The sequence below is a fragment of the Thunnus maccoyii genome, chromosome 7 (genome assembly GCF_910596095.1).
Source record: "Thunnus maccoyii chromosome 7, fThuMac1.1, whole genome shotgun sequence".
In the NCBI taxonomy this organism is placed as follows: domain Eukaryota; kingdom Metazoa; phylum Chordata; class Actinopteri; order Scombriformes; family Scombridae; genus Thunnus; species Thunnus maccoyii.
In genome coordinates this window covers 4,728,989-4,743,212 of record NC_056539.1, presented here as the reverse complement: position 1 = coordinate 4,743,212, position 14,224 = coordinate 4,728,989, and the positions used below count along the sequence as shown (strand labels likewise).

Genomic DNA, 14,224 nt, shown 5'->3' with positions numbered 1-14,224 from the left:
TCAATTTACCACCATAGCCTTTGGCTTACTTTGCCCACCATTTTGGAAAAACTGCCTAGCTTAGCAATTCAGACTAATCTTTAGCTAAGTGATTCACATGGTTTTATATGTTAGCAAATCACCAACATGAAATACATATAATACTTATTTTTGGACATGGATAAATTTGCTTTGACATAACAGTCATTATACCTGACATGTAGAAAAAATACTTTTCTTTGTAAAAAAAACAACAAAACTTCTCTCATGTGCTTCTCTCTATCACAGTGAGATAGACATGATGGGGACTTCCTGAATTTCTGGTCACATGACAATACATGTGCAAAGTTGCTTAGATACAGAGTGTGAGTCAACTTACCCGCAGGCTCATCTTACCCCGTTCTCCCCTACAGTCTCAGAGCTGCTAGCATGGCAGTATAGAATCTTAGTAGCCTACATCTCCCACTACTGCACACAACCGAATGCCAGTGGTATTATTTTTTTAAGTTTATGTCATTTCTTAGTCTTTCAAACAAACAAAAAATATTGATTGTTTAAAATAATTTCCCCACATGTTAACAGTGCTGAATTCAAACTTTTCATCTCTTCATTCAAGTTTCATATACGTAATGATTATTTGTTTGCTCGACACAAGAATTGTAACAGGCCATTAAACCCTTGCGTTTTAATTTCTTATAAGGTTTCAAGATGATGATGCGGCTACTGTGTTGGTGTACTTACAGTGTAACAGATAACAATGTCAACCTCCAAGAAACCTGATAACTAGCTTGATAACTACATAGGCATTTCTCTTTTGCAAAAAGTGAAAGAACAAAGAAAGAGACAGCTTCAGTGTTAAAAGAAGTTCAGCGTTTTGGGAAATATGTTTTCTTGCCAAAAGTTTGGTGAAAAGACAGATGGCACTCTCATATGTACAGTAAATATGAAGCTAGAGGTAGCAGGCGATTAGCTTAGCTTAGCATAAAAACAGGAAGCATGGGGAAACAACGAGCCTGGCTTTGTCCAAAGTATAAAAATCCAACCATCAGCACGCCTACATTTGACAGTTAACATGTTAGGCCTTTATCTTGTTTGTATAAAACTGAAATGAAAATACATCACTTTCCAACCATGAACTAGTTACTTTAAGTGCAATAGATTCATGCCAAAACCATTGTAATGATTAAACATGTAAGCTCTGCCAACCTTTATTAGGTCTGGCATTAAAGGCTCACTTTTTGCATCAGACAGATTATGTCCACTATGTTTTACAGTCTAAAAAGGAACTACCTTTACAGTTAGATCACTTCTGTTATATGTAACTGAATTGATGGCAATGTGGTATGCTTGTGGATTGCTGCATGGAACCCTATCAAATGAATGTTTATTATATTGTGTGTTCAAATACAGGAGTACTAATAATATGTACACTAGCCAAAGAGCGAGTATTTTAAGATTTTAAAATTCATTGCTAGAAGTCTTGAAAGTTGTGTGTTTACTGCAAAATGAACAGAGAGGAAGATAACACTGTGGCTGAGTGCTGCATATAGATGGTGTGTTGTGGTTTCTCAGAAAGTCATTACACTGACAGTGGTCTGCTTCGCCCTGAGGTGCCTCACTTCACAATTTGCCACACTGGAGCTGTTTACTCTCCATTCATTCAGCAGTGATGGGCCACAAAAGCAGTAACATTACTTACCGCTGCTGGGATATCTGCATTTCCTCCCCAAACCAAAACAAGTACAGGCATTACAGTCAGAAATCATTTCACATTCTTCTCATCTGAGAAGAATGTGAAATGATCACCACCATCAAAATTGTATACGGCCCCGCTTGTTCTACAAATCTCCTCAGGCATCTGAAAGTACAGGCTGAGGAAATACACTGATGCCCCCCCCTCGCCCTGTATAAAAGTCATTACCCATCCCCCACTCTCCTGCTCCAGCCACGCTAAAGCTCACTACACACAACCCCGGGGCTTTCTGTCTGTGTGTGTGTCTGTTTGTCTCAGCTGGGCTTTATCTGTGGTGTGTATGCGTGTGTGTGCATGTTGATGAGCATATGCTTTCAGTTAATGCATACATGCACGCATGAGTAGTTGTCTATTTTTCATTGTTTACGTCTGCAGAATATGTGCGTGTTCCAAGATTCAAGATTACGTTATTTGTCTCTATAGGGAAATTTGTCTTGGACATAAAGGCTACAACATAAAAAATACATAAACAACACAACCCCTCATTTCACACCCTCCGTGTGTCTTATACATCTCTCTTTATCTTTCTTTATCTTTCTTTACATAACCGCTGTAGGTAACCCCTTAACACAGATATAAATGCTTTATTTTTCTACAGATTTAATTGTAGTCCACTTTATATAACATGGCTGAGAAATCATTCCAGTTTTCAGTGGGGGTGGGGTGGAGCATTTGACAGTTTGATGGGACTTCCTGAACCCTCCCATTCAAAATCCCCTCCCTGCCACTGGAACTTTATTTTTAGGTATTTCCACTCGCTGCTATTGCCATATATTTAGGCAATGAAACTGAGCGATATGACCAAAAGAATAAAATTTGTTTTTAAGCGTGGTGATGATGCGTGATTATGATAGATTTTCTTCTTCAAAAACTGCAGAAGGTGTGTGTATAGTATAACTATTCACGTCAGTTTGGGAGTGACACTTAATATCGCAACCTATCATCAACAATACTTCCTGAATGAAAATCAACTTATGACTTGATTTTCATAATACAGACATTTTACACATGATGCAAATTTTTTTTTTGAATTAATCAAATTAATTCGATATATTGCCCAGTCCTGATTAAGAATAAGCAACTGCACAACAACATTACATTTGACGTAACATAAAATAAAAATATATGCTAGCATGTCTACGTCTGCAATCCAAAAATACAGCTATGTACGTATCTAAAAATATAAAGAATCACATTGGTTAAAAAAATATTCTAACTTCATATTTTTAAGAAGCTTTTGAAGAGTTACCGCCAAATCCCAGCCCTACTTTCCTTTCCTACCAGCCTTTTCCATACTGCGACACCCATTTTGATGTTTATGTGACTGGAGTGTGCTTCCTGCAGAGAGGAGCTCAGGCCTACCTCATTTTCGCCTGGCAGGTCAGCTGCTCTGTGTTTCAGTCTGAAGCCGTTGGCTGCTACTGAACCGTTTGGCTCTTTTCTCTACTAGCGAGCAAACCTACAATCTAGACCCAACTGTCCATCCAGCTCATTTTTAAGGGGATTTATCAATATATATGCCCGTGTATCCAAAACACATCGGTCATTGGGGATTCCTAGCACCGGTTGGCCGGGTCTGAGGGCGGTTATAACGCTTTTTTCGAGGTTTAATTAGAGCTTGAAACAACGGTGGTGGAGGAGGAGGAGATTCCATATTAGGAGCACAGAGGAGAAGGCACCCCCCTTGTGTGATTTGGAGCTTTTGGTGAGTGTTTACCGTCTTTTTACGTTATTATTGCCGTTATAAATTATACCCCCGTATAGAGTGATAACATATGTCTGTGAATACAAGGTTTGGGCGGGTTATTGCGCTGTTTTGAACCTTTATTTTTATATTTTCTCTCGGGGGTGGGGGATGGGCAGCGTCAGCGCGTGAGTAGGCGCGCGCGCACTGTGCATGTGTTCGTAGGGCAGTTCTCGTGCGTGGTTTGTGGTGGTGAGCGCGCCCTTCCTTCCTGCAACTACTGCTAGCTTTGTATTAAAGACACTTTACTGATTTTTAATCTCAACCATAAAGATATGGTATATAACATATATTTCATGCTTTTAGAAGTTGTATTGGAATTTACTTTGCTTAGCCATTTATCTTTTACTCATCTGTTATGTTTTTGTTTTATTTTTGTTAATATAGATACTTTTTGATCAAGAATACATGCTTTTAATTCTTATGTACTTTAATTACTCTATGCTCACTTTGTACCTGTTATGAAATACACTTAAGTGTTAAAATAAGTTATATTTAAGTATTGAAAGTAGTAACAACAACAGTCACAGATCAAAACTGACACTATAGTTTGAGCACTGACAGCATTTTGTCCCATGGTTTTACACACCAGTCTGAAGTGTTGTGCTTCACAGGCCCATTGTGGTTATTACCAGTTTGATGTGATGTTGCAGTTTAACCTTGATTGTCTGCAACATATAGTAGCTTCAGCAAATGTCCCTTTTGCATTGTATTTTCTATTTTATTTTATTTCATTACCTTTATGTCAATCTTATTCAAAGCTTACTAGAGTGCCGTGCAGCTGGTTGCTCCAAAGCCATGGGCGGTGTGGGGGAGGGGTGAACACCAACACACACAACGCGCACACACGCGTGCGCACACACACCCAGGAGGGCCACTTGCCAACCTTGTGAAGCTCAACTCAATGACACAATGTACCAGCCCCAGATAAGCCTTCAGTGTCTTGTGCTTGGAAGGAAAAGTCTGGTAATGCAGACTGTTTAGCCAGAGTTGGGATTCACAGACTAATTGGGTTAAGGTATTTTTAGGCGCTCATTTAAATTTAAATCATGGAACACATTTGAATACACAATTTCCCTCTACTTTTAATTGAATATTTCCTGTTATCCATGTTATATTTTGCATATTATATTTCACATTGGTTCATACACAATGTGTACATACACTCACCAGCCACTTTATTAGGAACACCTGTGCAATCTAATGCAATGCAATAATAAGAATTTATGGCAGAGCTGTTGTATTGGATTGCATTAGATTGCACAGGTGTACCTAATGAAGTGGCTGGTGAGTGTGTGTATATATATGTACAGTATATATAATGTATAAATAATGTATATATATGTATAATGTGTATATATAATGTGTAATAAGGTTTCCTGAGAGAAGAACATAATAATTGAGGTGGAAGTGCTGAATCCATTATTGGAATGCTTTGGAGTGCATTATCACTAATAAACCATTGCCGCTTAACAAAAGAAAAAAGTTGAATTAAATTGAATTTTTAGACACGATAGAGCCTGGATGATACTGGATTATTGACAGGCATTAGTTATCATCTGCTGTTTGACCGGTTCAGCTTGTTGAATATATCTCATATATTTGCACCATATGACGACAATTTATTCAAATATATAGATAAATTCAAATGTGTGGATTTTTACAATGTCTCTAAGTGATATATATTTTTTGAATTAAGAACACTGACTACCGATTATTTCCTCTCACACAGGTGCACAGCATATGTGCATGGCAGCTGGCTGTCAGTCTTTGTGGTGTTTTCAAGTGCAACTGTTAACAGAAGATGTGAGGCAACACATCCTTTGCTCTTTGATTGCACTATTGCATTGAGGTTGGCTTGATGTCTCAAGCAAGGACACATGGCAAGCAGTTTGAGACAAGTATTTTTCATGGCCACAGATGCATGTAATTTGTAGTTGTTGAATGCTAATAAAACGAACATTGCTATATGTTGATTAGATGGATGTTCAGACATTCTTATGTACAACAGCGGAACACATTTAGCTTGGAGTATGAACAGAAACCCTAGTATCAAATTTCAGCCAATGCAAATACATACAGTCTGGAACAAATTCTAGTTGAAATTAAGCTAGCACAGAGGTAGGATGTGACTTTGACTTTGTATTCAGATGTCATATTTTTGCAAACAAAACTACTGGAGAGGATTGCTTCTCCTTGATTTTTGATCCTATTATTTTAGCTTATGTGTCCTTGCTCCTTTTCCTATTGTATTAGTTAATTGGTCTGATATTGGCTGTTATTATGTCACAGGATTATTATATTTTAAGTACTGATTAGTTACTGTTTACTAGGGTTGGGTATCGAACTTGGTACTTTCAAGGGTACTGACAAATTACGTTGGTACTACTGAGTACCAATTCACATTAGATCAATTGGTGCCAAATTTCGGTACCTTGTGGAACTGAGATTGAGCACAGCCCCAAGCACAGTTCACTCTCAGTGGGACTTAAGGTGCCCATACATGATCATTGGTAAAACCGCTCTGCGCTGGCTGTGCCATTGTTTTCCTATTGGGAGAGTGGTGCCGGGCGCCAACTAGGCCACTACCTTTGGCATCGCACACCGCTTGAAATTGCCACCGAGCACTGAACTCAAAGTTCATATTATTTCAACTTAGACCTTGGTTGCTGCTGACCTGGTTGGTCAGTGCAACCAATGAATAGCAGCTGTATGTGACGTAGCCAGAAGCTTGTCCATTTCCAAGCAGGGAAAAATGGCGGCCAGTCACAAACTTTCTCATATTGCAGCTAAAGTACACTAAAATATGTTTCTGAAAACAGTTGAGGCGGGAAATAGGCAAAACAGTAACAGAATCATGACTATTTGATCAGCACCGCCGAGTTTGACAGTTTGATCTGAGTTTTGTGAGCCTGGTGTTATGCTGGATGGACTGAAAGAGGATGAGGAGGGAAGAGATGAATCATCCCCCTCTGCCCTCACTTCCATACTCTGTCTTATATTAGTGCAGTCTACTAATTCTCTTTTTATCTTTCCCAACTGACATATTTTACTATTTACTAGTATGTTTAAATGTGTGATGTCTGTTAAGATCTATCATTGAACAATATCTGGGTGTTTTGTGTCTGTAGGCGGGGTCAGACAGATTTAGATCTTTTGCGTAGCCTTTGATTCAAGACCTGCACTATGCTCTGTGCCCTACCCTGCGGTGAGCGAACAGTAAATTTCTTACCATCTGAAGGCAGCTTGAGAGTGAGCTGCACTAGTAGGACTGAGAGTGAGCACAGCCCTGAAATAAGTTTTGAAATACACATTTACAGACGGAAGCGTCTCACACAGAGGCTCCGACACTGACGGGAGCACCAACCCACCAAAGAGACGTGACATATCCATTTTACCAGCCTGCACAGTAGCTAGCATAGCTGTGCTGTGCTGTGTGTAGACCATAAACTGTACAAAAACAAGGTGTAGCTGCGGTGTCTCTGGTTTAACAGCACCATGCTGGGCAGGTGACAGGTGTGTTTATGGTGTTTGTGTGCTCTGAAAGATGTCACGGCGCAGATGTAAAGTCACACAGACGTGTGTGACGGACTGTGACGGACTGTTAGCCTAGCATGCTAATCCTACGCAAACATAGTATTACTTTGTTATTACACAGAGAGTTAAGTACTGAAAAAAGGTACTGTTTGGTACTGGTACTGATCTCCATGTACTGATATTGGTTCAAATGTTAGCGGTACCCAACCTGTTTACTACACCAGTACTTTTGATGAACTGTTGGTAACCGTACAGGAAGAGAACACCTAAATAAAACAAAACCTCAGCTCTCCACTGGGCCGTCAGAGCTATTCTTTTACACTTAACTCTCAATTCACATCCAGTGTATGTTGTTCTGTGTCCATCATAGCCGACCCACATTAAGATCAGGGTCACACCTGCGCATGTAATGTGGGTTGTTTGAGGTCTGAGCAGTTAATTGGTTCATCTTACGCAGCATGTGTTGGACTCCCCTCTGCTCCACTGCTGAGCCTTTTTAGGAGGTAACTCAATTTTACTTATTAACATTCATCATAATTACACTGACTAGCTATAATGTAAGCTATGGTCTTGGTGTTTAATCACACCTAAGCAAACTGACAACAAGTAGTACCCTCAGAGATCAAAACACATCTCTATTCCCACATGCAGAAGCTGGAATAGAAAAAATATCAAATAAAAAAAAATTTTTAAAAAAAATCACATCACTCCTCCACAGTTTGATTGGCTCATTCATGCATTTTGTTTGCAGTCTGTTTGTCATGAGGCATGTGTTTACCAGATATACACCAAATTAGGTACACCAGGCTACATCATACTGCAGTCCAATACAATAGCCCAGCAATAATTCCTTCCTTTTTATTAAGCCTGTCACATTTAGTTTTTGTTGACAGTACAAAAGGTGTTGATTCAACATTTCGTCCGTCCCCAAATGGACCATGTCTGACCAGCAGATGTACTTTTTGAAGCCTTCTCTTTATTGGTTTCTTTTATAGTTTTTAGTTATTCAAAGGTAGATGAAAAAATCCACAGAAGATGCTTGTTGGCTTCTCTCTCAGTTGTGATTGTGATTGGTCAGCAGGCGCAGCGTGTGTGAAACCAGGAGCAGATATAAAATCTGAATGAATTGTGTTATTTATCAGATGAATAAGACTGTTTGTCATAGTCATGAAAGCAGGTTCCACAGTGGGATGAATTAGCTTTATTACATTTCATTGATTGCATTTTGCCTATGGCATCTGCATACACCCCCGATGACAATGCTGAAATGATATTGTTCAGCCCTAGTCAGTGTATAAGAGAACAACAATGAGAGGAGAAACAAAACATAGAAAAATCTAAGTTAAATCTTCCCTGTGGTATTTTATAGCTTTATACTGCACAATGCCAAATAGATGACAACATTTTTCAGATTTTTAGAATTTAGTTTGTATTCCTCTGAATCTTTGATTTGTCTGCTTTTCTTCTTGTACACGTTCTGTGCCGCTGGTGTGCTGGTTTTGTGTTGTGAACTGGCAGTGCATTTTCCAGCTACTTTTGTATCCTTTTATGATGCCACAGTGTTTTTCATTAGTTGCTGTGACAGAGGGTTAGGGGTAAGGGTAGGGTCAGGGGTCTAGCACAAATTAGGCTAATTTAAGGAGAAAATAAATGAGTATGCTCAGGAAAATGAATGAAAGAAGTGCAGCAAAACCACTTTGCATTACTTTACATCTTAGATGCAGCCGTTCTTTTCAATAATAAACTATAGAGAACTTGGAAAGCTTTGCGTGGCTGTAATTACCTTCTTGTACATTATTCAATTTTCTGGCAGAAGAATGACAAAAAAAACAAAGATGCATGGAAATCTGATGATGGTCCTGGACACGTTTTCTTACCTCACAAGCTGGTCGGCCATCCATACAGTGGCTCATTTTATCAGACTGAACTGCAAGCAAAGATTCTTGCAATGACTATATAGTACCTGACACCAGAGCCTTAAGTGGGGCAGTGAGAGTAATATATGGTTTCTCTGTCTGGAAATAGTCACTCATTTCTTTTCACTCAGTCATTTAGACTAAGAAGAAAGACAGACGGGTACATTCAAATCTCGTATAACGCATCTATTCTGTGACCAGAAAGGTCTTTGAAATATAATGTGAACACTGTTACTATATACTGGACTGGCTAATTTGTCTTGGATCTTGCTTTCCTAGAGCAAATGTTGAGCGCAGGACACAAGAATATGGGTAGTTACAGAGCAGGCAGCTGAGTCATGTTATCTACACAGAACACATTGATTAGTTGGCCTTATTAAATCACAGAGGAAGAGATGTGGAGTAGTACAGTTATGTAACCAGTGCTTGTCAGTGTTGTGAATTGAGAAGGGAAAGACAAAATGGACAAAGAAGTGCAGTGAGTGAAAATGTCTTCCTTAGTTAATGGCCTGACATGAGCTGGAGAGAAACACAAATATGGAACAGGCCTGGATCCTGTACATGTGCAGAGATGAGGGGTCATTTTTGCCATAATTCAGCCTTACCTTCACGATGAGCCAAACTGTGCCAAATGCATACCTCACATTGTGTCCTTAACGCTGTGTTCAGACAAGCCCGGCCTGTGATTCAATTATCAAACAGGATTTCTCAGACTGTTTGTCTTGTGGTTTTCACGCTACAGTATTAGATCTGTCTTTAAACAATATAGTTCAGCTGATTCTAGTTCATCCCTGTGTGGTTTCTGTGCACAATGTTGCTGACACCCATGACTGACTACATTAAATTTATGTGATATTATGCAGATAATAATAATAATGATTAGTAACAGTAACAACTTAATTTATATAGTACCTTTTTAAAAACAGAGTTTACAAAGTGCTTTAGACAAAGCATAAGCAGGATACTTATAAGGCAGTACACAACAAGAAAGCTGTAGTAAGGCCAAACAAAAACAAGACAATATTAAGATAAAGTTAAAATAAAAAGACAAAAGACGTAAAAACACAGTGTAGATGACAGATGACAAATGAAGACAGTAAAAGAGATAAAAGACATTAAGAAAACATTGAAAATGTAATTATAAATAAATACAAATAAAAAAGAATAAAAGCAATAAATAGACAACGTCACATAAAAGCAAGTCTATAAAAATGGGTTTTAAGAAGTCACTGATTCTGCCAGCCTTATCTCCTCAGGCAGGTCATTCCAAAGCTGTGGGGCCCTGATGGCAAAAGCACGGTCAACTTTAGATTTAAGCCTCGACTTTGGAACGGCCAGCAGGGCCCCACCTGAGGATCTAAGGCTGCAAACTGGCTCATATGGGGTCAACATTTCTGTTATGTAGCTTGGGGCCAGACCTAGTCATAGTTTAAAAGTGATCAGTAAAATCTTAAAACCAATTCTAAATCAAAAAGGGAGCCAATGGAGAGAAGCCAGGATTGGGGTGATGGGATGTTGTTTGTTAAAACCAGTAAGAACCATAGCTGCTTCATTCTGAACTAGTTGGAGGCAAGAGAGTGACTTTTGGTTTATGCCAGGAAGGAGGGAGTTACAGTAGTCAAGTCTAGAGAAAATAAGTGTGTGAATGACTTTTTACATGTTAGTGTGTGAGAAAGGTGTGTTACGGTACACAAAATTCACGTTTTGCTATGTACCTCCGTTTTAGGGTCATGGTTCGGTATGATTTTGGTACAGCAGAAAAAAAAGAAAGGTAGAAGGTCCTTTCTTTTGAAAAATGTAAACATCCAACAATTGATAAATTAATTGGTCAGCGCTATTACTGAAACAGTTTAGTTGTTGCTGTGGAAACTATTACTGAAACTGTTTAGTTGTTGTAGTGGAAACTATTACTGAAGTAGTTTAGTTACTGCAGTGGAAAAGGAAAACATTCTTTCTGTCTCTTGTAAGGAGTCAGGACACCTGCTAACTGCTGTTATGATAATTTATGGTCTAACTGCATATAAGGTAGTTTAAACTAGCACCAACAGCTACAACAGTAACATGCTGTTTACACACTGATGTGTCAGTATAAACAATAATAATAATAAAAATAATAATATTAATGATATATATAATAATATATCAGTCAGAAGGACCAGACCACTACTTTTACTTTCATTCATTTTAACTACATTTTTCTCTCTTAGAACTGGTTCTTACGATGTGCTGTATGACCATGTCAGAAATCAAATAGTTAATCTAAACAGCTTCACTCAAAGGCGCAGTGAAAAGCCAACCACTGCAAAAAGGGGAAGGGGATGGGGAGATGCGGTGTCATTTCACTATGGACAGTACATATTTTAATAATCATGTTGCACTTGGTCAGTGGTATGGGTCTCTCGTTTGTCAGTGACACTACAGGGTTACCAGGGTAACCAGGCTACCTTGGCTAAGCCGGCTAGCATACATCCATGCTACAACTAAGTGGTGCATTGCCAAAATTATTGTTCTGCACATCAGAGTAAGTGCATCATTAAACTATTTTGACAGTAATTGCTTGGGTCACAGAGCGTATTCTTTGTACCGCTGTGTTACACCCCTAGTGTGTGAGTGTTGGTTCTGGAGATGGTTCTTATTTGAAGGAAGCAGGAATGGACATTTTTTTTTTATCTGTGGTTCAAAGCTGAAATCTGAATCACATCACATAGTACTTCCAAATTTCTGGCAGCAGGTTTCACATTAGCAGAGAAAGGACCAAGGCCACTCTCAATGAGACTGATAAGGTTTGGGGGACTGAACTGCTTTTGAGTTATTGAATTGAAGAAAATTTTGTGCCATCCAACAGTTGACATCACTGAGACAATCTACAACAGCAGCTAGGCTTTTTGGGTCACCAGGTCTCAGATGAGGATATATCTGTGTGTGTCGTCTGCATTGTAATTAAAAGAGACATTATGACGGTGGATGATTTGGCCAAGTGGAAGCACGTAGATAGAAAATAAAATTGGACCTAAAATTGAACCTTGAGGTACTCCACAGGTAATGTGTGTTGTAGAAGATGAGTAATCACCCATGGTGACCGAGTAGGTTCTTTCTAAAAGGTAAGAATAAAACCAACTAAGTGCAGTGTCCCTGATGCCAACACAGGTTTTAAGATGATCAATTAAAATGGTATGATCTACTGTGTCAAAAGCTGCACTTATGTGTAAAAGAATTCAAATTGTGCTCTCCCCCGTTGATTGATAAAAGGTCGTCATTGGTTACCTTGAGGAGAGCAGTTTCTGTACTATGTAAAGTTCTACAACCTGACTAAACTTCTCAAAAATGTTATTATGACACATAAAAGCTAAAAGTTGGGTTGAAACCACTTTTTCTAAAACTTATGATAAAAATGGAAGTTTAAAAATTGGCCTTAAATTGTTAAAAGACGTTGGACCACAGCATGTTTAAAAATAGATAGAAAATGCCTTTTGCTATATCAATAAAATACTGGGCCCAACTGTGTCAGTAACCTGGTTAAGAAATTCAGTAGGAATAATATTAAGGCTACACGATTTCATATGGGATATGATTTAGATAAAAATGACAGCAATACAGGTTCAAAATTGCTAAAATAACTCTGTATATGCTGTATATGGAAATGACAGTGTTTGTTGGGGGAGGTGTGGAGAAAATACTATCGAGTAAAAACCTCTCTGATACAGTCCTGATAAGAATCATTTAGTGCGCTGATACCGTGTTGTCTGGGGAGGTCATTACATAAATTACTAAGAATCAGGACTAGCTTGTTTATATACTAGAGCTGAAGGATTATGAGGGTAATTTTCTAACATGAAAAGCTGTGGTAGTAATAATAACCTACAATATTAACAATCCTAATTATCATCCTAACCAGTTTTAGGAGCTGAAGGCTTTAACTGCTGCTTTCTGCTGGCAGATTTAATCTGTAGCTAATGAATGTAAATTCCACAAGTTGGCCAAACTACAAAATTAAATTCTTGAAACTTGGCCAAAATGGTCTCCTCCAGCAAAAAACATTCTGTTTATATTTGTTAAAAAAGAGTGGTGAGGCTTTACTAGAGAAATAATTTAGCTGGTCGCGTTATGGATAGTTGTCAGTGTAAATGTCCTGCAGCTGTCATATAGTGAAACTCAACTGGAATCTCTCAACATTTAACATGAACATAAACAGTTTGAAGCTAACACCTTAAAAGCTGTTAATTGAGAGTTCCGGTATTCTGACGCAGGTCGTCCTGTCATCTGTGAAGCTAACTGTGGCTCATGCAGCAACAGTGTAGAGCTATCAACAGAACATACGTAGACTCTGTGCGGACGTCGGCATACCTGCAATTTATTGTGTCCGTGCGGACCTTCCGCACCAGTCTGTGCGGTCACAACGCTGTCTTCATGTAGACGGTAATCTACTGCGCGTGTGTGGAATGTGTCTCCCCCCCCCCCCCCCCCCCCCCCCCCTTGTAACAGCTGTTTTTGTAAAAAAATAACATTACTATTTGAATATAACTTACGTCATAGTATAGTTACATATTCACATACTCTCCTGCCAGGCTCTTGGAAGCAGTAAAAAAAAAATTCTCAGGCAGTTAGCGTTTATATGACTGCCATTTTGCCCTTGAGCTCTTCATCATCTGTGACAGTGGTATTTGGCAGCTTGACATATTCCGTTTTGTGCAGTAGTCAGTGGTATAATTATTTGCATTACCACCACCTACCATGTTGGAGTGTGAACCAGAGCTATCTACCCCCATGAACAAACACAGTGCTAACTCCTCACTAACCTTCCAAGATTTGGAAGCCCAAGAGGCGGTGCCTGGGGTGAGTCCGGGGCTGAATCTGGTCAGACAAGAGCATATTGACCAACCAATCGACCAGGAGACTACATCCCTACTAAAAAATGCATGCACGATTGCTCTGTATTTCAGTTGTTTTCCAGTGTATTTATGTAATGTAACACATTTATTTAAAAGAAATGCAGAACCGTCATATAATTTGTGATGATTTAAGTGCTCAAACAGGTTTAAGGGACTGTGGACACACATACTGCACGCACCCACACTCCTGCTCAATTACACACACACACATACACACAGTTGACAAGCAGTCACATGGTGTGTTTGGCAACCCCAGGGGTCAAGTTCAACATTGTAAAGAATGTGTCTGTGCTCGGTGGCCCTCCCCCCCTTTACCCACAAGCCTTTGAAGTTTACAGGCCTACAGCCCCTCTTACCCTCTGCTGCAGAGACCAAGGGTGATTATTTGTACCCTGCAGCTTCTGTC

At 39.1% G+C, this 14,224-nt stretch overlaps 1 protein-coding gene across 2 annotated transcripts in view; it reads left to right on the top strand.

Moving 5' to 3' along the window:
* Nucleotides 1-3,051: 3,051 nt before the first annotated feature.
* tbl1xr1a (tbl1x receptor 1a) overlaps nucleotides 3,052-14,224 on the top strand; it is a 52,506-nt gene continuing 41,333 nt past the window's right edge. The window contains exon 1 of one of the 2 annotated variants that reach the window (XM_042416010.1): nucleotides 3,052-3,437. The gene's annotated coding sequence lies outside the window, so the exon portion shown is untranslated. The remainder of the gene's footprint in view (nucleotides 3,438-14,224) is intronic. The other variant, XM_042416011.1, reaches the window with a different exon arrangement.